This window comes from Dromaius novaehollandiae, chromosome 5, assembly GCF_036370855.1.
Source record: "Dromaius novaehollandiae isolate bDroNov1 chromosome 5, bDroNov1.hap1, whole genome shotgun sequence".
In the NCBI taxonomy this organism is placed as follows: Eukaryota; Metazoa; Chordata; class Aves; order Casuariiformes; family Dromaiidae; genus Dromaius; species Dromaius novaehollandiae.
This window is the reverse complement of record NC_088102.1, coordinates 48,766,835-48,793,332: the sequence shown is the minus strand read 5'-3', so window position 1 is coordinate 48,793,332 and position 26,498 is coordinate 48,766,835. Positions and strand designations below refer to the sequence as shown.

The window sequence follows — 26,498 nt, the reverse complement described above, 5'->3', positions numbered from 1 at the left end:
GACACCACTGAAAAATATTCTTTTCAACATTCAAGAAATCTCCACTACATGGATATTGTTTGCTGGAGAGAGGAATAACACAGAATTAACTGAGACGCAAAAAATAGCCCTTTTGACAATTGCTTATGTTTTCTTGCTTACTGAAATGAAGAATTTCAGTGCCAGCAAAAAAACAACAAGCTTACATTTCCTCTGTCTTCCCTTTCTGGTGATAACTTTAGCACAGGGCAGGAAATTTCTCTGTGTACCACTGTCTCAGTTGTGCTGACAAAGACAGAGAAAGCAGCAATCACTGGCATGAACTCAAATTTACAGTCTGCATCTCTACTTTACAGACAGATTCAGCTTATACCAGTTCAATTTGAACTTATTGCCTTGTGGGAAAGACAGTGTATATTAGACATAAGACAGGGTACTAGTTTAATATGCTCAGCTTATTGTCTTAAATGTGTTTTCAATGACATTAGTACTATAAAAAATTTTTCTTTAGAACTGATCTTGATAAAAAAATAAGTTCTTTCACAAAACAGCAATGTCGATGAGAGGTGAAAGGATTCTTAGTAGCTATTAGGGCCTGGTCTTAAGCAGTTTGCATTTAAAAAAAGTTAGAATGTATTTTCAGATCAGAAACCTCTGCTGTCTACCTGAGTATTGTCCCTTGCTTTGCCAAGGCAAGACTGTCTTTAAAAATACATTTTTTAACCTATATCCAACCCAGTTTAAACTAAACCAAGGAACTAGGCTTTGTCTAATTTCTTTAACATACATTCTTCAAATTAATTGGTTTACAGGTCAGGAAGCTGTTTAGAAGTGTCCTTAAATTTTTTGCTTTGAAATGTATACAGTGTTTGCTTGTCCTCTCAGTCCACAGTGTACCAGTAAGTTGATACAACCTTCATGTTTAACCAACAGTCAGTCTTTCACTATATCCTCTATACTAGTGCTTCAGCCTGCCACTTACAGTTGTCACCATTTTATGACCATGATTCTTTTTCCTAAATATTTAAAGCAGCATGCTGGATATATGAATACACATGAGGAATAATTGGTTCTAGGTAAAAAAATATTCACATAAATCTCCTTTTGATGATAGCAAAAAGTTTTATTTTAAAAGAATCTTGGAGTTTGGACAAGCTTTTCATGTTTTAAACATTGATAAAAATAATACAAAAATAGCCAGTTAAATAACTTTTCAAACCAAATTAATCTTTGACTTGAAACTATTTTTCAGCATTTCCTTTACTACTGTTTCGTTGTTGTAAATTTCAAAATTAATCAGGTTTTGAATTTCCTGAAAACAGAGATGCAAGTGAAATAAATTCATTAATTTTCTGAAAATATCTATTAAAATTATTTTAATATTAAACTGTGATATATTTTGGTTACAATTCTGAAATTGCCCAAGTACCAATTATATGTTGGGAGTTTTATAAAAGTTGAAAAAATTTGTAAAGATAAAACATGAAGGTCATATTCAAAGAGTTCTAGTCAGAATAATTTTCAAATTCAGCTATAAATTTTGTATTTGTTTTATGCTCTGAAAGTCATTAAGAAAACATAAAAGGTATAGATGACTTTAGTGAGTCTTGTGAATTAATTTCACAAGAGAGTGTGTCTGCATCACACTCTGTAAAATCTATTCTCAGTTAGGTGTTCATAAGCAGTATGAGTAAAACAGAGTTTACAGTGAGGTGGAAGAATAGAAAAAAGCACTCTATAACTTTACAAATGCTGATCTATTCTGTATCAAAAGATTTTTGAAAGGACTAATAAAGGTCTTTCCAGGAAAAGGTTATACCACAAGCAATGTATCTTATAGTGCCTTTCTCTGTTTCCAGGGGAGTCAAAACAATAAATTCCTTTTTTTTCCTTATAACTACAGTAGCCTTTTGCTAGAATTGCATGCAATCTTAAATGTGTAAAAGATGAGGGGTAGTGAGAAGGAGACATCAACACATTCTATAAATAGTAGTTAGGACACTGGTTTGAAATATAGAAAAACCTTTCAATTTTTTGTTGTTTCTTTAAGAATAACTAATAATAATAGCAATTCAAAGAAAAAATCAGCAACCTCACTCTGCATCAAGGAGGCCAGAGATCTGAATACGATCTTAGCATACTGCAGATGACCCCTGTAACCATCAGAATAAGAGAAAACAAACCTTTTTATCTTTTCACCTCTTTTTTGCCTCACACAGGAAAATAGAAATAAAAAAGGAAGAATTAAGATTTTAATCAAACTGTTTTCAAGATAAATTTATACTTTATTTATATATATTTAAAATACATTTAAATATTTATATATTTATAAATTTATACTCAAAATTTACTTTTAATAAGTTTATTATTAAAAATTAGCAATGTTGAGCAAAATTCAGTTTTAAAGAATTCAATCAGTTTGGGTAAATAAAGCACATTGATGCAAAGAAAACTGTGTTGTTTTCAGAAGTGGAATACTCATATAAAAACACTTTTTATAGTGAGGTGGAAGGCTAACTCCTAGTATTTCACCTCGTAGGTGAGCACTCTAAATGCCACTTTATGGGGGGCTGAAAAGGACAATACCAGCAGCATAACCATTATTTCTTTCTCTGTTTCAAGTCTTCTTGTAAATCTAGCCATTTCTTTCACAAGTTTTGCTGCTTTTATTAAAAATATTTGAAATTAAACAGTTGGGTTCATTCGATCTCACAGGACAAATGGAAAATTTTCATGTTGGGTAAACCTAAAAGCACTTAATTATGTTATTTTTCAGCTTAACCACTGAGCAAAGAATTCAATTACCAGCATAAATAACATGCCTAGCTCTACATCTTATTAAGTCAAAATGTGGCCAGATGTAAAACATTTTTCAATTGTGTGTGAATCCATGCCAACAGTCAAATATCATACCATAAAACACTACTGCTTAAAAAACAGAATTTAGTAGAGGACCTGCCAACTGCGCGTGCTTTACAGTTCTAGATAAGTTTACATTTCAAGTGAAGGAAAGTGCTATTTGATAATACATGACAGACTTGATTAAAAATAATCAAAATGAACAAGCCAAAAAAACCATCCTGCTCTTCTTGCTAGACAGCTAACAAAGGAGGTTCATATTCATACAGTTTCCCCTTTGGGATCTCAAAAGCTTACGAGCACTGTCAGTACTGGTAGAACAGCCACCCCCCTTCAAGTTTTATTTGGCTAACAAATTAATAGACTACCAAGTGAAACATTTGTTGTGCTTTTTGCCTTTTGAAAGGAATCGCATGAGAAAAAGAACTGAAAGGAATGATACAGAGTATAGAAAAATGCATAGCTTTGATGACTCCAGTCTACCTTGTCAGTCTTAGAAGTACTGGACCTGTAATTTAGGCAACAGAAAAAGACAACAAACTATTGCTAGATCTCATGACTGTGAAAACAACTTTCTGTACACAAGCTGAATATAAGCCAGTGCTGCAAACAGCCTGCAACAGACTATTAAAGACATCTGAGACAAAAGATGTTTTCTCCATTCATCTCAATGGAATTGTTCACACTAAAGACCATCTCCAGAACAGAGCAGTCAGGTTTTAATAAGTTTAATAAGTTATTTGGGAGATATTATGTGGAAGACACAAGTCTTTATCATCACAGTTCACTGATACTAAGAACCCTGTAGGATTTCGCAGTCCTTGTTTGAAGTTCAAGTATTGCCTTACCTGCAACTTAAAATGATTAGAATTGCAAAGGCTGCTTTACTTGAGTTTTACTTTGAGGAAAATACTGAGAGAACATAACAGAGTTCAGCTCTATTTCAAAAACTGCCTCAGAGTACTTCTGAGAGCAATACTGCTAAAGATCGAACACCTTAAGAGACCTACCTTGTCTTGCTTACATGAAGAAGCAATTTCCACCCAGAATCTGGCAAAGCATCAAACTTTCTGTATTTTTCCAATGCGATAAGGTATTGGTTAGCATTGAAATGTCAGTCTTTCTGACGTGGTCTTTCTCCTGCTTGTTTTTGTCCATTCATGGCCCTTAAAACATTCAATCCAATGTCAGCAAAAAATGAAATATAAGCAGCATCATGGTTTATAAACAGGGTATCAATTCAGGGCAATGCATACGTTTTAGTCCCATTCAAATTAACACACAAGTCATCTTTGTTAGCAGAAGCTCCATGTTTGAAATGGAAAAAAATTCTTTTTCTGTTTGGAATGGTTATTGATTCAAAGGTATAAACTTTTGATAATCACAGTAGAAAAAAAAATGTTGAAATCTATACTTCAAAAACATAAAACATTTGAATTGATGGAGTTAACAAAAGTTAGTCCAGTATTTTTTGTGAACAGGACTGTGCAGTAGCAGTTGAGGAAAGCTTAAAATATGGTCCTCAACTGAACAGAGCAAAAGAAATAATGAGAAAGGAAACTATAAAGATTCAAAGATCCTTCTGAAGCCTAACTCCTCCATCATGATTGACGTATGCCAGTTTCTATTGCCAAGAGCTCATAATGCCTCAAATTACACATCTGCTCACTTTCCCTTTTCAGGCAAGTACCTGTTCTTGACAGAGAGAGACACATCTTTGGATCCATGGAAGACATAATAAGTGTTCCAGTATCCCATTAAAAGAAGAAAAAATAATAAAAAATCAGCTAATTTGAGGGCTTTGATCAAACAAGCCAGAGGTATCAGCAATGCAATGTTTGTGAATGAGGTTGCAGATAACTCAGTGAGTAATGAAATAGTTCTTTTGGCAGAGAAAGAATGCATTTAAACACAAAGAACCAATTATAAAACCTGCAAATTTTTTCTCTCATGATATCTACATACTTTCATTCATTCATCATTCTCCATCCTGTTTCAGGCACAGTAATACAACCCAATGGCTGTAGTTAGTCTGGTTACAAGCGATCCTGGGTTCTGTTCCAAATGTGCTGAAAAGCTGTTTTGTGACCTCTATAAACACAGGCCGTGTTGAATACAAATCATTCTTTATTCATTATTTTTTTTAAAAAAAGACAAGGTAAACATGAAAAAACTCCCATCTGAGTGGAGATATATTCTGTGTCCCCGCAACACTGACAAAATAGACATCTCAACTGAAAACTATATTCAGAAGTAACTTAGTTTTTCATGGGCTTGTCTCTACCCACAATAGACTGTGATGCACAGATGATCAAGGTGCAGGTTACTGCCCTAGCTCCAGAACCCAGAATCAGAGCAGTGAAATGCAGCCCAGCACTACCCCAGAACTAAAGAGCCCTATTAACTTATTAACAATACTATTCTATGAAGACAATTAGCAATCGTGTGGGAACCAGAATCCTCAGCTCGAAAAGCTACAAGGTATTCAAGAGTCGAATAGCCAAACCACACAGGCACTTCCAGAGCTAATCTAAATGCTACATAAAGATAGCCTTGTTTCTTAATAATTATGTAAATCTGTATCTTTACCAAACTATATAATTTGGGTTCCCTGTTTCATACATGGTAAAAACAAAACAAAATCACCACTTTTTGATAATTTTCACTTTAACTCAGCTTGAATTAATGCTTTTTTTTTTCGGGGGGTGGGAGGGAGTAAAGTTAACTGGCTAACACCAGATCAAGGGGATCTTCAGACTGATGCATTAGGACAATCAAACAAGAGCCCAACCTCTCAGCAATACACTGTTCCAGGGCATTTGAAAGATAAAGTGGGTTGTTCTCCCTTAAGCTATTCATGCTGTTTTGAAAGTCTAAGAGGAATGATTATCTTCTTAAAACAAAACAAACCAAACAAAAAACACTTAACAAGGAAAGTTCTCTGACAGCAAAATTGGAGAGTATACCTGAACACTAAGAATTCTAAAGGAGTCTGCGACGGTCCTTCTTGGAAGAGAAATGCTTGACTATTCACAGAAAATAGGGTGGGGAAAAACCTCAAAATATAATCTAGTTCATGTTTCATAAGGCAAGTTTATTCCTAAAACATTTCTGATTGGTATTGTCTAATATACCCTTAATAACCTTCAAGAAGTAAGCAACCTTAGTTCAAAACCCTTTTGAAGTCAACCTGTTTTAGACCTGTATCTTTCACCTTGTAACAGCTTTCTCTCTGGCTGGCTATTGTCTAATGGCTCCTGTTTAAAATGTATCATTGTGTTTGAGATACTGATGTCAGGTAGAGAACAGTGATCCAGGAACATTTCTCGACCCAAAACAATAGCACCTATCCCAGGGGTTACAAAAATCACCTTGGATTTAGGTTCCAAAATGTATCCACCTCAATACCAGAGTCTTTCTTAATTTTGGGCCCACATCTTTGGTATGAGTCTGAGCAAGAGTCCTATTAAGATCTGCCAAACCGAGGAGACGGCCAGTTGTCCTGGCAGAGGCAACCAGAACAGCGTTTGTTTGCAGATGGCACAGAATATGCTACAGTGAGAAATCAACTGCAGCTTGCTGCTAGGGCTATGCAATATAGAGATTTTTACACTTTTGTGTAAAAAAAATCTATGCTCTGCTCTTCTCTTGAAATTGAGATTTCAACATTAGATTACTAAATTTATACAGTAGTATAAAGTAATCAGATGTTCAAAGAAAACATACAGGGAAAAGATCTCCAAAGCTTATGGAAGTGTTCTTCCTGTAAACAACTTGTTTTCCTCTTAGAGAAAGAAAAGTTGAACTTTTCAGGAGAGTGATGAAAAAATGTCATCCTCCAGGCTTTTGCTTGTCAGAAGAAAGCTTGGAAATATACAGCTTCATAGCTCACTGATGTCGACACTGCAGTTACTGTCCTTGAAACACCATCAATAGAAAGAAATCACAGAAAAATGAACAAATAAATACATTAATATATCCTGGGCTTTCTTGATGGGTGTATATTTTTCCTAAAAAACAGGTTTTTATCCCTAGGGACTTCTACGCTGGTAACCAGAGCAGGAGCCAAGACGATCTGACATAATGGTAAGTTGCTAAGCAAAACAGAACAGGAGTACAGAAAGAAAACATTCAGTTTTCTCTGGGACTTCTGTTTGTCAACCCATGCCCTACAGCCCTAGCAAACCAACTCATGCCGTTACCGATGTGTGGTCACTCCACACAAATTTTATTAGGAAAGTCCATTGAGATTACTTTCTTAAAATTCACATTAGCACAGACACACTTGCAAATTCTTTCTAATATATCATTTGTCTTTTATTCAAATGCCTATTCATTACATATAAACACCAAGTTTACTAATCATTTTGTACTCTGTTTTGGACTTCTCATGCAGCCTTGGGCAAGTGACTTCATCTCATTGGGCCTTAGGTTCCTGTCAGTAAAATGTCAGTGAAACCCTGGCCATGTCAAAAACCTAACTGACTTCAGTAACAATTTCACATTTTCTGGAGGACTATCAATATAAACAGTTGTTCCATATACATACCCTAAATATGCAATTATATTTTTAAGAAGTCTAAGAAGCTAGCAGTTAGAACAAAATGAACTTACAGACACTGAACGATGTCTATTTAAGTTCTGCCTCAGTTATTTTTCAGCAAAACAGACTTAACATTTACCTACATTATCTTTTTATTACAAGCACAAATTTACTTACCTCTAGGGCACACACTACGAAGTAGGAAAGAAAATCATAAAAGAATGCCAGCCCTTTCACAAATAAGAAGCCTACTTCTCTAAATAAATTTGCTTTCAGTGTTTAATTTTAAATAACATGAATCCAAATTTCAGCTTTTCAATCAAAATTCACAACTTTGACACTTCAAATGTATGTGCATTTTTAAACAGAATATGGACATCACTGCAGTTGGGTGGCTCAAACACACAGTCCAAAGTGTTGTAACAACCATGAGGAAGGGTGGCAGACAGTCAACCAAAATCTAGAAAATCCCATCTCTGACTTTTCATCAGAGAAATATCCTTGATAGTAATCAGTTTCTAAAGAACTGTCATCCCACCTTGGTGACGATACCTCTGCCATCTGCTTCTTTCATTTTGAAGGACCTGTGAGTGCCCTCAGTAGGAAATCACTTTTCTTTGTCTGACAAAATTGTTTCATCTCCCCTGTGTATCCCTTTATGTCTCCTCTTTCTTATACTACTAATTTATGGTCTATGTCCTTCTTGGGCAGCACCAGCCTCATTAAAAATGACTCCTGTTGCTTTGGCTGAGTGTGACTTCAATGTGCAAAGCATCATCTGAGTGCACTGGTTGACCTGAAACTTATTCTTTAACTCTAGCCCAACCAGCTGTCAGATTTATATCAAAAAGTAGGTACGTTATAAGAGGGGACAGCTTTATCTGCACTACTTTATTAGATGTGTTCTAATAAAGACATGACCTACTGTCTCTCTTCTCACCTGCAAGCATTATAATTAAAGCCTCTCTAATAGAATAGTAAGTTATTTTTGTTCTCTCACCATTTTTAAATGTTAAATGCAATTCTGCAGGAGCTTGAGGAGTAAAAAATGTAAAGATGTCAACCCTCACACTTATTACAGAAAATTAGTATTTTTCTTGTGAACAAGGGTAGTCACATTTAAGCATTTAAATCAGTTTTTTTTTTAAAAAAGCACCAACTATTGTGGAAGTTCTGGGTGAACACTTCATCTTTTGATTCTAGCCAGTAAGAACATTTGTTGTGTTGCAGCACTGAGATTTAACACACTTGTGTTTGTTTACCCACAGATGGATATTCAAGGTCCTCATTATCAAATTTTGCTGGATTTTCATAAGTTCTAAATATGCAATGCTTCTTTCTTACAGTAATATTCATATAATAAAATACTCATCTACACAGATATTTCAGTGATGGTTTTAGACTGAATCTATGTAAGTGATTTGTTTGGTTTGATGTTGACAAAACCAACTGACAAACCAGAAGAAAAAATCTAAGTGAATATGCATCTCACTAAAACAAAAAAAAAAAAAAACACTTTCATTTTGTTTTACAGTGTTTCTACTTCTGAATATAAATGTCAATGAATAAAAATAAGAAAATATTTCAGAATGAAATGTTGAAAAACTGAAAAGGCATGATGTTGAAAATGACAGGAGAAATAAAACTTCTCAAAATTGATTTAGTTCATCAAATTCAACAAAATTTTGTTAAATCCCTAAGATGTCTTTTTAGGTGAATAATCACACACAAAACAAAATGAATGGTCAATTCTAAAGAATCTTAACATTAAGTATCTATATCTTTTGCCGAAGTTAAGAATTTGTGCTTTCATTGTTGATGTTAAGGTGATCTAGATTATGCATATGAGAGTTTCCAAACAGAGGAAAAGCAGTTCATGCCCCAAAGCACAGGAACATAAAAATAAATACATTTAATCACAATCCTAAGATAGTGAAGCACAACTGTATATGCGTATACTCATTCCACTTTGTGTTCCTTTGTCTTTTTCCACAGACTACCTGACAGAGAGCTGAAACAAATATTAATGTCTCTATTATATCTATCCAATAACCAGCAGCTTCCTTTCCAGATAGGCATTAGTTTTATTTTTATTGTAGTGCTAGTCAAGTAGACTAAATTCGGGGAGGGGGGGGGTTCAGAGTATTAGGGTTTGAACTCTCTCTTATCCATTTAGCGGCATACCGCACAAATGACGATGAGACAAAGCCAACCAAAAAATACAAGGACACGTTACAAAAAGCTTGCAGGTAGATTGGTACATGTACTTTGAGCAAGTTCTAGGACATACATGCGTCATTGCATGAAGTTATTTCAAATAATGTGATGGAAGAGAGTGTGTGGCGATAGTCAATGTACCACTTTAAACAAGAGTCCCCAGTAACTGAAATAGCATAGAGTGGCTGGATTATATGTCTCAGTTCTCACCTGCAAAAGAATAGTTATTCTTTTGCCACATTTCTGAGCATGAAACCTAATATTATCAACATCTATACAGATAGCACAGAATATTCACTACTATAGTTAAATAATTCATACTGAACTGCAGAAAGGACTTATCTGAAAGGATCAGCAAAAGGGGAATATAGTGGATCAGAAGCTGAATCCGAGTCAAAATCATGAAGTCTTAATGAAAAATGTAACCATCATACCACAAGATGTAGACCAGAAATTGTCTGCAAGACAAATGAAGTTCTACATTTGCTCTACTCAGCTCCAGTAGTAAGGCTTCAGCTGAAAATTCTCTCTCACAGGAAAACGCACATTGAGAAAGATGTCAATCAGTTTGAGAGAGTCCAGAGAAGAACAGTGATTGTTCGTCTAGAAAACATAATCTATGACAGTAAGTTAACAGAATAGCTGTTGTTCAGTTTAAAGATGACAAGACTGAAGAATGTAAATGACCATTACAAATGAACGAACTATTCTCAGTAAGCATTCGGGATACCACAAGAAGAAACATAATTGCCACAAGGGAGACTGTTTTTAGGAAAAGCTTTGTAAGTAAGCACTGGAACACATAGCCTAGAGTTTTCTAGAAACCAGTTAGATGATCATCTTCCAGAATTACATAGTACAGTTGCTCTCTTCCAGGAGGATAGAGAGATGGGCTACAGGACCTCCTGGTATTGATTCCTAATATTTTTTGAGTCATGGAGTATTTGTTTCTGATGTGTAAAGCATTATTTAAATAGTAATTTGTTTCACAATTTATGATTTTCAGCAACTAGTCTCAGACAGAAAGTGAAAGTTCCACAGTTCCACTGTGAAAACTCCAGTTCAACAGTGCAGATTTTCTCCTCTCTCTCATTCTCTGTTCCTCCACAGTGTTAAGCAAGATCTCTCATTTTGGCACAATCACAGTACTCATTTTGAAATGTATACACTATGTCATACATCAACCACAGACTTTATAACTTCTTTCTATTCTGTATTAAACATGTTTTGCAAAGTGTCAGTGGGATGCTCCAATCTGATGCAACATTTATCTGGATGAGAAAAATCATCACAGCAGATAGCTAAAGTATCTTTCTTTCAGCCCACTTCTGTTACAGCGCTGCTGCTCTTCCATAGCTTCCTTCTTTTCCAAGCACTTTCCTACCTTTTAACAATCAGCTCTTTCTAAAAAATAGGGCTGTAAGTAATGCCTTCACCTCTTCAGTCTCTGAAAGCAGTGCAAGAAACTCAGGGTTTGTTACTGCATTTTCTGTTGGGCTTCATATCATCTTTGGGATTTACTGAGTACGATGCTATAATCCACATTTCTGACAAATAGGGAGAAGCATTAAAAGCAGTCTTTGCAACAACATCCAGTGAGAGATGCATGAGATGTGACTGTCTTCTTCCCTGCTCTCCTTGCCATTCTCCATGTCTCAGGAAAAAAGCTGTACTTGCCTTATTGCACTAGTAGTATCCCTGCTAATTATTTAACTGTATTACAACAAAAGGCAATGAATACACTAATACCTATACACTAATTATAAGCAATAATACTACCTATCACATGTAGGCAGGGTGAAACCCATCCCTATTAAAGAGAATGTTCAGGTCCTTTGTAACATCTGGGTGCAAACATGCTTCTGCCTCAGAATAATGCTTTACACAGGGTAAAATGTAACATACAGCAAAAGCAGCCGCATCCCAAAGGGGCTCACAATCTGAGAGCCATGTAACACACTGAACTGTGTGTGGCAAAACACACAGCAGGAAAATCCAGTCAATCACTCAAGGGCTAGCAGAATCTACTATGTTAAACAAAGACACCAGTTCAGACCTTCAGTGATTCAATCAGTTTTAGGACCCTGAGGGGACAGGTTATCTGTAATTCATATTTGCATTTCAGTTTATTCTAGGGAAGTCTGGACATCAAAATATATTCAGGAGACAACAGGGAATAGGATTGACTGTAAAGCTAACCTTCCACAAAGTTAATGAAAGCTGTAATAAAATGCTGGTACAGCCCTTTTTCTTGATAAAATGCATAGTGCTATCAACATCACAGGGCAAAGTATGCACAGATAATGTTACCTATAGAGCAGCTGGGAATTCTATTTTTTTGCAACCTGCACAAGTGACCCTTTGCAAAGAAAAATCTGTGATCTTTCCAAGTAGCTTCAGTTAAGATTCTAAGTAAATGAAAATGTCAGAGGTCTTACTTGCAATTGTCTATCTTTTCATTCATCGCTTTTTGGAACATTACGCTGTCACAGTTACAGGCCCTTGAAGAATTTTGATTGCTGTTTAGAAAGATCAGTGACTTGTGGAAAGTCATATCTTAGCATTTGGTCTATGATTTGTTGTTAGGGACAATCCTTCATCCTCAAGGTTTTCTGTAGCGTGATGAGTAAACATGCACTAGTGGAGTAACTGCAAAACAGTTATTATTTAGAGCAACCTTGGGAATCCATACACTTTTGTTCCACAGTAAGACGACATGGTGGAAAGGTGGTCTCATCTTCTTTAGCTATTTGTAAACTCCAAAAGATGCTCACCTTTAATCATTATCAGATTAGCCATTAAGAGTGTGAAGGAAGAAACATTTATTTTCCCTACTATGCATTCTATCATATGTTTAGTAAAGCTTCAGGATTAAATCTCCCTCACAGGGATTTTATGGCCAACAGGTTATCAGCCAACAGGTTATCAGCCAACAGGTCAAAACAATACATTCACATTACAAAACTGGTAGGTCACTGAAAGAAAAAAGAATAGCAAGTGGCTTAGCTCACAAAACCTTCAGGCCGACCATTAGCTTTCCTTGTACTATTAGTCCCAGAAAATAGGCTGTAGGCCTAGTACAGCCTTATTATCATTATGGTAATGTTGAATAGTTCAGCAGTGTTGAGCAATGTTAAAACCTTTCTGTGAAGCAAATAATTCCAGCTATATTTAAAGACAGAGCACAAAAGATACTGGATGATCCTCCATGACAATTCCTATCTCCTAGGAAGATGTATGTACTATTTAAAGTAACGGGTAAGTCTCACTTTCATTTATGGCATACATTTGATAGAAAACTATCAACTTCTGTCACAGAATCCATGAAAATATTTACGTATATTTTCATTAGACTTGCAAACCACTCTTTCCTGAACACTTATATTACCATAGAGAAACATTAGAACAAAACTGATAAATGTAGCATGTTCTATGTCATTCAGTATCCAACTGAAAGTTAGGTATTGCAAAGAGGGTCTGTTTAGTTGCCATGAAAAGTGCATATGTCTGTGCCCACTACAGTCATGTTCATGTTGATGGGCTGTTTTTTCTTCCAAGGTGTTCTCGGAGGAGCAAAAGTTGCTTTTCTCTCACTGCAGATAAAGGAAGATTCAGTAACACATATTTTTAGCACACAACAAGAAAAATGATAATGATTCTCTACATTATTATTGACTACTTTGTCTCTGAAACTAAACAAATCTGAAAATAGACACTTTTCTTCAAACAAGTAAAGCACATTTTCCAAACTTTCCAATGTATTGGTTTTTACCATAGCTTTTCCTTTGCTCCTCATTTTGTCCAAGCCTTTCATTTTTAACTTTGAGTATTGCTATTTACTTTTTTTGGTGGATAATAATACATGCATATCAGGGGGCCATTACAGGCAACGTCTTCATATGCTATGAAACATCAGTTGTATAACCTCCTGCTGTCATGCTTCTAAGAAGAAAATTTTCTAATAGCAACAAAACCTTGAATGGTTCTTTTCCATCTCTGAGGTAGTCTCCACAGAGCACACGCTGCCTCTAAAAGAGGCAGTGAAAACTACTAGTGTTTTATTCTTGAAAATTTTCACCAATTGATAAATATAAGAAAGATAAGATGCAACGTTGGGCAGATGTGTCCAAATCCTAATGCTAAAGACAAGCTGGACTCTGATGAAAGGGAGATCAGAAACTATTAAAAGATAGAAAAAGATGAGAGATGTCCAAAAGGGTATTACCAAAAACATTGGAAAAGCTGTATGAGAGTATAATTTATTATCGAGGAAAACAACTGTAAAGTAACTCTAAAACAGGATTCTCAGCATTTTATTGTCATGGTCCATATCTTTAACAAAAACAAAACCAAAAAAAAAAACCCCAACATAAAATTCTGGGCATTACCTCTCCTTGACCCTACAGTTTGTCCTGTTAGCCATCACAGGAAAGCTCAGAAGCAGCTATTTCCATTTTTGCAGAGGAAAGTGAGGATTAGGAAATAATGCTATTTAAGTTTTCAATATATAATTTAGTAACTACAAAGCAAGAAGAGATAACAGCTCATAACTAGGTGATTCTCAAACAGCAAGAGTTGAACCAACAAAATGGCATGGCATGTTTGCCATATATTTTATACATCACAGTTTAGAAGGGACTCTCTACTGCAAATTGTCTCTCTCCAGATGCTCATGGAGATCATAAATCAAAATTTTCTGATGATGTATTGGTTGAGAGTGCTATAATCTTGCTTGAAATTCATGGCTAAGACCTGATTATTTGTCCAAAATCTCCCCCTCCTCCAACAACTGGAACCATATCAGTTTCTCTGTAAAACTCTCCTGCACTGAAATTCTGAGGCAGGATGTCTCCTAGTTAGTGCTTCTCAACATGCTTTGGAAATTAATAATATCAACTTCATGAAGATTTGTTTTCATAAATACATTACAGCTGTGCTGTCTAATCAGCTCTTAATTTTCTGTTGAACCGTGTGTCAATATACACAAAACTTTAAGTAAATAAATAAATACTCATATGCTTACACAATAGTAGATAGCCTCACAAGTTACCATTGTCAGAGATTTGCTGTGCTACTGTATGTTAACTGCTTTGAGATCCTTAAACACTGAGACAAATAGAAAGAGGAGAAAGCACAAAATCAAATGCTTTGACCAAGGCTTGACATGACAGAGTAGTGAATTTGTTTATGGCAGAGTCAAAGATGGAACCTCCAACTTTTCAACCACCATTTCTGCAACTTACCAACTAGCCTTAACTTTACTATGCATTAAAGTTCTGCTGGTGGGAGTTCAATGTCATATCAGCTTTTTCCTAATCTTTCATCTGCTGGGTAAACTGAAGACAATAAGATCAGAAAAAAAAATTAAATAGATGATTATAAATCAGCTAAAATGGAGAATTTAGATCCAGTAAAGCCCCATATTGAATTTTCTCATCAACATAATTCTCAGCATTTTATTGTCACAGTCCACATCTTAAAAAAATGTCGGCATTGCCTCTCCCTGAAGTCAGCAATACCCTGCCATTCTGTTTGTTCTCATAGGAAATGTGACACGATATAGCCTCCTTCATATTATTCTTCATTTAAATTTGCTTCAACTGAAAGTCCTGAAGAGAAGATGCACTTGAGGATTTTGTAAGAGCTGCAGTCTCCCCATCCAGTTTTGCCGATTCAGTAAAGCTAGAGAGATCAGTATGCATTTTTATTGTATAGGATTTATGCAACTGAAACCCAACACTTTAGAGCTGTTTCCATCACTCACAGTGTGAAGTGTTTACGGCTTGGTTCAGGACTAGGCAGAATAATCACACAATTGTTTTCACAGGAAGAGTGAGGAGAGGTATATTATTCAAGCCACTTAGGGACATCATCAGCTTCTTCACAAACAGGGTGATTCAACAGAGTAAGCGGCATGTATTCCATTCGCATCTCTGGTGTGTCATTTGAGAAAGTAGCTGAGATGGCATTTTCTGTCAGAGATGTTTTATTGGAAGTGATAAGCAAAGGAGGTGTTAGACCATTTGGAGGGTTCTGAAAGCAATATAGCACATTCTGTCAAGAAAGAAAAACTTGACCCTTCAATGACCCTAACGCTTACTCCAGTCAATGCAGTGATGTTTGCCACATTGCACCTGCTAAACCATCAGACAGAGCAACAAAAAGAACAGATTTTCTTAATGTCACTCAGGTGATTGGTCTATCTCATAATTTCTTTTGACACTACAGACAACAGATTAAACAGTAGGAAATGACACAACAGCTAAATTTCAAACACCTGCTGCCCATTTCAGCTGGGTTGTTGAACCCCTCCACATCACACATCTGTCATGCCCAAAGAACCACTGCTAGTGTTTCCATTTTACCTGATACACTGCAACATTTTTCTCCCATCAAAGAAAAAATTCTTCAGCAAAATAAAGACCATCAGGTCCACACTCAAGCAGGACTTTCAGGGTGAACGTGCAAATAGATCTCAGATCCCACCTCTCTGAAAACACAACCTCCCAAGGAAAATCCACATTAGTTACTAGCACTGTAAGGCTTATAATATTCAGCTAAGCATATATATGCAGCTAACTGCTGAAGATAAACTGGTTATCATGTATGTACCACGTCACTCAGAAGGAAACAGTGAGAAAACACATTATTGCTGTGTTTTTGGAGAGTAGTTAACCTGTGGCTAAAATAATGCTACATCTAAAAGTGTGCTTAGAAAAATAACTTTCAGATAGTATAAATTAGCAAAGCTCTAAATGGAACTGCAATAATTGAGCATAATGAAGGAAGAACAATAATCAATAATAAGTTACGATAGCCTGGCAAATCCAGAGGAAAAATTTTAATTGAAAGACTCTTCACAATGTTCTTTCATGCATATTGCAAGATCTATGACAGAAACAAAAGGATTTGTAAACAACTGTAACAGAAACATAAAAGACAAAGGAGAGACCTGTAATAAGCCACATAGCCTATTTCTACATTTCTTTCCATTATCTTCTATGTTTAAAATGTAACTTGCATCTCTAAGTCATATTCTGTAATGCATTCACATTCAGAATCTCTCTTGGCAGGTTTGCCAGACATCTCATGTGAAACCGCATCTCATACATTTCAGCCTGAAATCTCATGACCCGTATTTTATGTCTTTCTCCACATTTCTTGCACACTTTTTAATAGGGCAGTTAGAAAGCAAGGCTGAATTGTGAAAAATTCTGTTGTCACTTTCTTTATCCCCAACCCTGTTTTGCATAGTCTTCTCAGTCTTCACAGACTTAAGAGCTCCCATCTGAACATCACAAAAAAAGAGAAAGAGCATTAATTGGAGCAGACTGTAAAGATTAGTGGAGATTATTAGGAAAAAAATTACCAGATTTAATTTTTCACTATGGGACACTTTCCACCTTCTCATCCTTCCACATAACCCAAGGTTTTCTGTTCACCTTTGCTCACTGGATATTTCCTCCAGTCACCCCTAGAACCATACAGATGATTGCTACTGAGATGTCAAAGTAGTCTCTAGAACCATACAGATGATTGCTACTGAGATGTCAAAGTAGTCTCTAAAAAGTAGTAGTGACAGAGAAGGAGGTAGTAGGGTTTTCATTGCTTCAACTTCAAATCCTATGTCTTATACTAAAAGCATAAAGGAAACATGAGACAAGGTGACAGTTTGCATGCAATTACATAGAGGAAGCAAAAACTTAAAGAAACCACAGGAAAAGGCAAATTTTTATTTCTTTTTTTATACAATGCACAGTTTGAGTCTGAAATATGGGAAATTTCTTACATTTTGGGGTAAAAAACATAGAAAATTGGTGAAAGAAGAGGAAAGAATTACCTTTCTTAGCATTTTTAATCTGTCAAGGTGCCAGTTAGGAAAATTAACACTACCACAGAGCACACAAAGGGAAGGTACAATAATATTTTAGCTCTAAGCAGCCGGATTGTACATATGCACTTCTCTTTACCTTCTTAAGTTGTCATTTTCATTTTTTAAATGGATACCATGGTCTGTGGATTCAAAACTTCCATAACTCCATTCATAATGCATTACAATAGAATATGCTCACCTTAAAAAGAAACCGTCATCACCAATTTCTGTCATTCCTGGTGGCTGATCTTGCAGATCTTCGATCAGATTCAAGGAAGAATGGGAAGCTTTAAACTTGTTTGCAGAATGGAAGATCTTTGAAATTTGGAGACATAGCAGCAGATTACTGTTCCTAGAACCCTGCAGAAAATGGATTTAAGTGATCTATGAGCACTCAACTCAACAAAGAAAAAAACTAGTGCCTCAAGCCTGCAGATATGTTCATAACTATGCATTTGAGGGGCACAATTAAAACCAATGGTCCTACTTCTAAATATAAAAGTTAAGGATGAAGAGACATTTGCAATGCAGAGGATGACAACTTATAAGGGTGCTCCTCTAGCCTCAGTACGTGGGTGTGGAGGAGGAGGAGTGTTTTATTTAAATGTCTACTGACAAGGAAAATGTAACAAAAACATTTCTATATGCTTTTAGAAATGCCCTTTTCATCATTGCTAATTATTTTCAAATAAAAGAAATGCTATAGACTAAATTAAATGACAATAGAGTAGTATAAAGACTATCTCTTGTGGATCCTGTACAAGAAAAGCCTATTACAAGAGAGAGAGTATTTATCCCTGTGCAAGGCAGGTAGTGGAAATGATCTAATTTGGTATGAAAGTGACCATCTGCAAATATTCACTTTCCCAAGCTGACATGCTAAAATGCAGATGTGCTAAGATGACATTTTCTGTCTAACATCACATACAGTTTTAGAAGCTTTTGGTTCCTGTTGAACTTTTCAGTGCTATGTGTGCAGCCTATTTCTTTCACCATGACATGTGTATGTCACGGACAACAGTCTCAACTCGAACAGTTCTTAATTTCACTGACTGACAAATAACACCAATATCTAATTGTCAATTCAGATACTGAAAAAAAAACTCACAATCAAGCACTTCAGTGAATACCTTTCCTCCCCCTTCCCCAAGCTCAGCATATGTCAAATACGTGTCCTCTCCCCTTCCTAGTCTCAACTCGCCTTGTTTCGCTGCAGGTGACTAAGCCCAACCCAGCTCCTCTGGGGACGTGACGGGGGACATGGCACACTGCCACCTGTGCAACCGTTTCTTTCAAACACTCTTTGCTCCTTCCTCGTTTCTTCTGCCACACTTTGCTTCTCACTCTTTTTTTCTGCTGCTCTTTGCTGCATTAGGTTTTCCTGCAGCTCTGTTTTTTAGCAACCCTGCCCCGGCGTGGGTCGCCTGCGGCTGCAGTCCCTCAGGGGTGCCCCTGCCCCAGCATGGGTCACCCACAGCCGTGGTTCCTCGGTGCTGTCAGCACGAGGCGGCTCCTTCCAAGAGCACGTCTCCGGCCGTGAGCCTCCCCCTTGTGCCCCCAGCTGCCCGGTTCTTTCTCAAATACGCCCATGCTCCTGGGGCTGGCTGAAGCTGTCACCAGGGCGGCTGCTGCCATCCATTAGGGATCCGTCCAGAACTGGCTGTGATCAGCCCAGGGCAGCTCGTGGCCCCTCCGCACAGGGCAGCCGCAGCCCCCCTCGTCCCTGGCCTCCGTTGTGTCCCAGCCAAAATATCATCTTCCGGGGCTGCCGATGGCCAGCACGACAGCCAGCCTCATTTTTCTCTTCCTTGAAGGCTGCCAAAGCTGCCGGGGCTACTTCCTGAGGGCTTTGCGCCCTTCTCACACCAGCAGCAACAGATCCCATTCTGGCTACATCTGTGCCACCAGTGACGATGGCCCAAAATCCATGAATTAAACCCAGCTCTAGGAGGCCAACTTTGACAAGTTTTTCTCTACTGCGACGGTTGCCAAGCTCGCAATAGCAATCCCCCTATGTACTTCGGCCACATTCACGTGCAAGGACAGGAGAAGCCCCGTGCCCCCCCCCGCCTCACTGGGGCACTGGCTGCCCCCACCGGGAGCGAGGGGACAGCGGAGCAGTTACCGTGCCCACGGCCCTTAAATCCCTTTGTGCTGAGGGTGCACAAAAAAGATCTCAACGTGTTGTTGTGGGATTTACTGAAGCAAGTGCTGAATAGATTTCTACCAGCAAAGAGCAGACTGGTGACACAAAGTCACTTTTCAGAGCTAGAGGGAACCCGTGTCCCTAAGGCTGAATAAGAGCAAACACAATATGAGCTCACGCTAGTCTACACTATTGCTAACTAAAATAGGTTGCTGCCAGTTTAGAACTGAATCTGGATCCAGATTTACACAAAAAAAGATTTTTCCAGCCTTCAAAACTATTCATTTGTTGCAGGTTGTTACTTTGAAAAGACACTGTGTAACTAGACATTTCCAGGACACCGGAAAAAATAAAATAAAATAAAAATGCACATTGAGTACTCATGTGTGCATGTTGTAATCTTAACTGTGCATATGTAACCACAAATCCATGAAACCGCGTGGGGGCTTTACAGCTAGCAACATCTTTGCTTCGTGGTACTAATCTCCAGACTCCAATTGAGCTGTGCCCCACCCTTTGATGCAATCCTCAAATCCTCTCACAATCAGCACTTCTTGGGGCATAAAAATGGGATTGGGGAAAAGGGGCCCGTCCAGGATTCACACACATGTTCTCCTTTGTGCTTGTCAGGAGATTCTGAAATGGCTTTTGCTGTCTGATACAACAGCTAGAAATGTACTTGGTGTTTGACTTATTTTTCAGTGTTTGTAACCTTGGTGCAAATGTTTCATCTCTTAGATTATCTTGCCCTGGGATGCAGCTCATGAAAAATTTATCTTCCAAATTACATTCAATATTTGGAGATTATACCACCTGGAATCTATTTATTCAAACACACCTGGTGCTGTCTCTCTTTTTAGCCTCTGATACAACTTAGCCTTGCCAGTACTATGAATCATAATTTCTGGGTTGCACAGAGAAGCCTGTTTATTTCTCTCTCAATATATTACACACTAAATATTGTAGAAAATGCCTGAAAATTCACGGATACCATGAACTCCAAGTGCAATTCTACTGAAGATTCCCAACCAAGCTGAGAACCGACCTGAACAGGACTTTTATTTTATTTTATATTTCTCTCTTTTTTTTTCTTTCTAAATGCTGATGCTGATGAAGTAGACTAGGCACTTTCAACATTGGAAACCAAACATTTGTAACCACTGAGCACCTTCACTGTTTTGCTTTCTCTGTTCAGCTTCGCTATTCTCCAAACACTTCCTCAACAGTACATTTCCGGAAGAAACCACAAGTAGCCATGAAATAAATTTTTTTCTACAAGTGCACAACAGAAGGTACTTCAAACCCTTTGTACTTTAATGCAAGTCTTATGTTGGCAACTCATAAAAATTCTCTCTGCTAGGACTTGAACATCAAAAGAAGTAATTTAAAAGGGTTCATAGTGGATTCTTCACATGTATGAAACTGTTTGAAAGCCAAATACCATAAAAATTGCAAACAACAGAGCTGAATATAATGTACGTCATTAGAAGCAACATTAATCCATTTATGATCCGGTAATTTATCTTTGCCCTTCAGTTTATTACAACGGAAAACAATCTGTGATCCTTTTCCAGTACTGTCATTGTCAAGTCCATGCTAAAATATTTTAGCTGCCCAGGTTTGCTAGCCAGTTTTGGTTTGAATTACTGAGTAAAGAAGTAAGTTTTGTTTCAAAATTACCAAATACTTATTATTAAGTGTCCAAGGAAGGAAAATACCATCACACTGCTGCTGCCTAAAAATAAACCTTTTATATGCTATGTTTAGAATCATTCTCTATTAATTTGTTTCTGATTGTTATACTGTCTCTCCACTATTGGTTTGTCTAGAAAAGAAATTTTAAATCCTGGCAATTCTGTCCTCTGTTTGCTCAGGAAGGATTAACAAAATGTAGCAGGTTCATCTTGATCATCCATCTTACAGCAAGCACAGGGCTTTTTTTCGCTAAAACACTCTCATCACAACAGTTGAAGAAAGTGGGTCTCTCCCCTCTGAATACCAGGGGGATGCTTCAATTAAACACTTTGTGAAAGTATTTCAGGGTCAGTTTTTCAGGACTAACTTTCCTAAAATACCTGTTTTCATTTCTCCTGTCTTTTGATCTCCATTAGTAAACAAAACTTTGTTAGTGGTAATTAAGATTGTGGCAGAACACACACTACCTACACAGATCTACAATACCATGCATTATCAAACTCCTAATGAAAAGTCTTAGCAGTAACCTATGTTCTTCCTTGTTCGGTAGTAACAGTCCATTAGAGTGTCATCCCTAGTCAGCTTGCTGGTCAACTGTGTCAATAAATTGTCTTCGATGCTAACTACAGGTCTCCTGGACTGCAACGATGCCTTTTGAGCAGATGTTCAAGTCCCCAGTAAGAATCAGCATTTGTGATCATGAGGCTTTCTCCAAACATCTAAATAAAAAAGGCTTCACCTACTTTTTCTTTTTGATCAGTAAGCCTGTAGAAAATGCCCACCAAAATGTTACCCATGTTGGCCTGTCCTCTGTTCCTCACCCATAAGTTCTCAACTGGTTTGTCATCTCTTCTGAAACAAAGGCCCAAACGTCTCATTGGACAAAGCACAGCTCTTCCTCCTCCTCGACCTTCTGGTCCTCTCTAAAGAGCCTGCACCCACCCAATGCAGCACTACAATCATGCAAGCATATCTCATCACATCTTTGTATTTCCAATGAGATCATAATTATGCAACTGTGCCCAGACTTCTAATTTCTCCTATATGATTCCTATGCTGCATGCACAACATGAATCAAAAAAAAACTCAAAGGGAAACACAAAGTCCTGCATCTTGGATGAAATAATCTATGCAACAGGACAGACTGGACACCAACTGGATAGAAAACAGCTTTCTAGAAAAATGTTTTGGGTTTCCTAGTACAAGACAGACATTGCCATACTGGAACGAGTCCAGCAAAGGATCATCAGGATGATCAGGGGGCTGGGGCACATGATGTACAACAGGGGGCTGAGAGAACGGATTTGTTCAATTCTAAGAAAACAAGGCTAAGGGGGAATCCTACTGCCATCACGAACTACTTAATGAAAGGTTACAGGGAAGACAGAGCCAGACTCATCTTGAAGGTGCACAGTGACAGGATGAGAGACAACAGACACAAGATGAAAAAAAGGGATATTAGATTAGATATAAGGGAAAAGTCTTTCACATTGACAGTGGCCAAACACTGGAACAGGTGCCCAAAGAGAATGAGGAATTTCCATCCCTGGATATGTTCAGAACTTAACTGGACAAGACCCTGAGCAGCTTTATCTAAGTTTGTCCTGCTTTCGATGGGAAGCTAGACTAGACCAAATGACTTCCAGAGGCCCCTTCCAACCTAAATTATTCTAGGATGCTATAATATGATATCACTGCTGAGGTCACTAATAATGTTTTGTCAAGAGAGCAGTGTGTAAGATATAAAGACTTTATTGCTTCTGCTTTGTAGAAGCATGAAAAGCATACTGCTGAAAACAGTTGAATTTCCTTCCCACAAAGAAGTGAACGAGCACTCCTGAAATTTCCCCAAACTCTAAATTTCCTGAAGTTCCCATGCAAAGTCATACAGCACCACACTGATCCCTCATTCGCCTAAACCTTAGAGAAGGAAAAAAAATCAGGAGCCAAAAAAAAAAGCTCCAAATAAATGTATTTTCTTGGTATTCAAACACCTACTGTGTATTTCTAAAAAAAGTGGCAAGATAATTCTCAGTATACCACTTTTTCCTCAGAATTTCTGTTTCCTGTAAAAAACTACAAAGAAATAATAATGCCAATGAAAATGCCAACATACATTTTAAGCTTTTTCATTTTTAAAAAAGGCTAAAATAGTTGAGATATCTAACTATCTGGCAAGCAGTCCCAAAATATTTTATGTCCTGACAGATCTCAAAGCACTTCACAACTATATAATAATAGAAACATTCCATTTACTACTAAACCGCAGCCAACTCAGAGACAGAACACAGCAGTGGTTTAACAGCACAGATTAACATGGTCAGCCCTTTAGAATAGTAGGTAGAAGTAAATATCTTATCCATTTAAAACCATAGGGTGCTTTAAGACAGACAGAATATAATTAGCCAAACTTTTAAATAGCAAAGAGACTAGAAATAACATCTCTGTTCTTTGGAGGTATATTCTGCAATCTTTACTGAACACAACTATTTAAAAGTCACAAAATCACATTTATTTTTTTTTCTAAAACACAGCATCACTAAGGAAACATTACTAAGGATGCATAAAAGCCAACATATCCCTATTCTAAGTAGAAATATTAGATTTGATATGACTTAGTCAAAATTAATTCCATCCACTGAACTGATACTAGGTTTCCCTTTGAGGGCCAGTCAGTCAAATCCTGATCCATCTTGGACAAGCTTACTGAATTTGTTGTGATCCCAGCTCAAAAATTTTTACTTTTCATAGTTTCTTAATATTCTTTTAGTATAGCTCAAGTGCTGTATACCCCTAGTATTCAAAATCTAGGGCTCAATCTGTTGCTCAGATATAAACATCTGATGCTATTTGAGATGCTCCAGGCTATAAGAGACATTGCCAGGGGTCTGGCAGCTATGCCAGGATCTAGGGGAGACCCATGACCTTCTGGAAAGGCAGCTGGGGACAACTAAATCAAGCTTCTATTGCATATTCCTAAAAAGCAGCAAGCTGGTCCTACGCACACCACTTCTTTCTTACAACTTCTGTCCATCTTATCCAGTGACACAAATAAATAGGAATGCTTATGAAACTGCCAGTATTACAGTTTCTCCTGTTTTGAAGCTGGAAGGACTTTTCACTCTACCTGTTAGAAGTTACAGATTTCACTGGCAAAGTTCTGATTAAAAAATGTGTCCTTGACAAATCAAGTCATCAGAATCCTACTTTGCATTATAATTAGCCAGGCTGAGTTTCATAATTAGTAGGAACAGATTAACATTGTACCAATATTTGTCATTATGTGACAGATGTTACAAGCATTAGCTGGTAAGCCAGCCTCATTGTTCAAAATTGAGTGCATCCAGACTATATATTTGACTGTAGCCACAAGGACTAATATTTGAATTTAATCACTCTGCAAAGATCGTTTAAAATGGATAGTAACTAATACAAGAAAAACAATTAATATTCTCATATTTTGTGACAGTTTCAGAGTTAAATGTTGCTAAACTGAAGATGATAAATACTTAAGAAGTACCAGCAGTCCATTGTTTGGCCATGCAGTCTATGTCCTTAAGGTTAAGCGTAGTGGGAAGGAGGAAAGAGAAAAAAATTTAGTTGCCTTTCCTTACCTAAGAATCCTTTTTTGTTTATTTTTTAATATCCTAGAAAAGCTATTTTGAGTCACTGAATGCCTTTTTTTCCCCTTCTTTCACCTCCTTTACCTAATTTCTGCAGTTATGTCAAGAATCCTATGATACTGATAAGAAGGTCAAGGGATCCACTACCAGCTCTATGTAAATATATACAAAAAAGCAGTGTTACAGAAAGAGCAGGGAACATAACAAAGAAGTTACACATCCTAAAGTAATACATCCAGAAAGACAAAGCATTACTTCAGAAAGTAATTTTTCTCCTCTCTCTGACACAAGTAAAATTAATGTTGTGGGCACCATTTCAGAGGTATTTTGAACAGCTCACACTTTAATTTCCCTATTCAAAGTCCTCATGTGAAAGAAATTCACATTCTCTAGAATCTTTAGATAATTATTATTTCCTATGTCTTTCAGTTATACAAATACTTTTTCTTCTGGCTCTGCTTGAATTCCTATGCATGAGGCAAAGTATTCGACAGGGATTATTACTCTTCCTCACCTTTGTTGTTTGATATCCAGTTTGGATAGCCTTAGAGGTATATAATTTAATAACTAAATAAAAAAGGGAAACACCAAGCAGCTAGCCTATTTTTGAGGTTTTGACAGTTTCTTGCAATATTCTCACAATAACTAGATGAAAACATAAGATATTCATAGGATGGATGAAAAGCAGCAAGAAATAGGTACTGAGAGAATAGCTATCAATGGCTTTTTAAAAATAATACTAAATTAGATTTTATACTCATGTTTCTGAATCTGGTACTATTAAGTGCTTTTCTTCATTTGTTACCTATATAATACTTGTTATATACAAATATACATAAGATACAAAGGTGGGAGGGATTTGCAGCATAGTGGAGGACAGGCCATTGGACAGTTCAAGTGATTACAAGCTGGTGATCTGCTCCTAAAATAAGAAATTAATTCAAAAAAGGCAAGTACATGCTGTTTCATCTAGGCAAGCATAGTCAGCTAACATAAGTACAGGTCACGAAGCACTTTTCTAAACAACACTGCCTCAGAAAATGAACTGGAGTTGCAGGGAGGGGAGGAATAAGCTGAACACAACTCAACAAAATCATGCTGCTAAAAAGAAGGCACACTCCATTCTGGAAATACAGAAAGAAATATAGCTTGTAAGAAATGTGAAATTATCTTTCCCCTATATTCCAAACTAATACAGCCTTAACTGAAATACTGTCTGTTATTGAGTACCACATTAGAGTTCAAAAAGCAACATGAAAAATGAGAGTTTAAAAAGCACAACCACAAAAAAGATCAGAAGAAATGATGGGTTTAGCCTAAAGAAGATACAACTGATGGGCGACAAAGTAACAGCTGCAAAGAGGACAGAAATAGCTTCCCACTTCCTCATTGAATAGGACAAAAAATAATAGGTTTAACTTGCAGTAGGGCAGAATAAGGTGGGACATTAGGAAAAAATGAATAATGATACAAACAACAAACCATGAGAACAGTTTGCCTGTAGAGACCATGGAATTATCATCACCACTAATTTTACAGGGAAAATCTGGCTGACATCTGTCA

General features: G+C 37.0%; 1 protein-coding gene across 9 annotated transcripts in view; it reads right to left on the bottom strand.

Annotated features, from left to right (window-relative positions):
• Positions 1–26,498, bottom strand: part of LRRC4C (leucine rich repeat containing 4C) — a 546,204-nt gene that overhangs the window by 269,961 nt on the left and 249,745 nt on the right. For all 9 annotated transcript variants that reach the window (XR_010389425.1, XR_010389426.1, XM_064512763.1 and 6 more), the window contains one exon: positions 17,671–17,831. The gene's annotated coding sequence lies outside the window, so the exon portion shown is untranslated. The remainder of the gene's footprint in view (positions 1–17,670; positions 17,832–26,498) is intronic.